Below are 1,046 nucleotides of genomic sequence, written 5' to 3'. Positions count from 1 at the left end.
TCTTTGGTTTTCTGCTTCTAAATGATTATGTATGATAATATATGTGCTCTTACCAAGAAATAACTTGGCAGCGAATGGGTTAATCTTCTATACTTTAACTGTGTATAAATTGTGAATATTTACGTAGGATTTATTAATAAAAAATGTTATCTTTATTGTTACCCTGCCCACAGAACAGAATACCAATAAAATAAACCTAATTATATTATTCTAAACCATGCACTGACCCACGGTGTTTAATTTCAATTGCACTGATAGTATATTGATGCACAAACGAGAGAGACAGATTTAGTATGAACGAGACCGAGATGCCTGAAGGACCATCACCAGAGGGAAAGAAGGGAAGAGTTAGTGTCTCCGTCTCGAAGTCGTCCTTCGAGCTGCGTCCTCCTAATCCCGAGCGTTCTCCGATACTGGAAAAGATCTGAAGACGCAGAATTTTCTCTCGTTTCTTTTCTTTTTTTTTTTTTTCGGGAACCGTTCACTACCGACGTGGCCAGACAATTTCGAGGCTCGCCCAAAATGAAAAAGTAGCAGCTGAATTTATTCTCCTCTATATACGTGTTCATCGTTTTTATCGTGTAAATTCGGTGAAGACCGCTCGAGTACGCTTCATGGAAATCAAGTTAAAACTTGTGACTGGCTCGTGCCACTTTTGCCATAAACGGATGAGTTATGATCCAGGACGAGCGGCGCGGCGTTCCGTCACGAATTTCGTCCGGCGACTTCTGCCCCGTTCAATTCCGACTCAAATAGAACGCGAATTTAAAGAGAAAGAGAGATATTGTTTTTCCAAGTTTCAAGAAATATTCGAAACGAATTTAAAAAGCATGAAACGTTAATTGGAATTTTCACTTGTTAATTAATAAATCCTTTGAGAAAGAAACATGTCGGGAATCCCATTAGCGCCGTTTTCGATAACGAAACACTAATTTCATGAAGATGAAAATTCCAAGCGTGCCGTTAATCTCAAATTAGAAATGCTAAGTTTTTACTTTCACGGGTGCACTCATAAAAATTTCAGAACATTCGAACAACAATAAAAT

Source organism: Ceratina calcarata, unplaced genomic scaffold, assembly GCF_001652005.2.
Source record: "Ceratina calcarata isolate Rehan_Ccalc_2016 unplaced genomic scaffold, ASM165200v1 scaffold1436, whole genome shotgun sequence".
In the NCBI taxonomy this organism is placed as follows: domain Eukaryota; kingdom Metazoa; phylum Arthropoda; class Insecta; order Hymenoptera; family Apidae; genus Ceratina; species Ceratina calcarata.
This window is presented reverse-complemented; position numbering follows the sequence as displayed.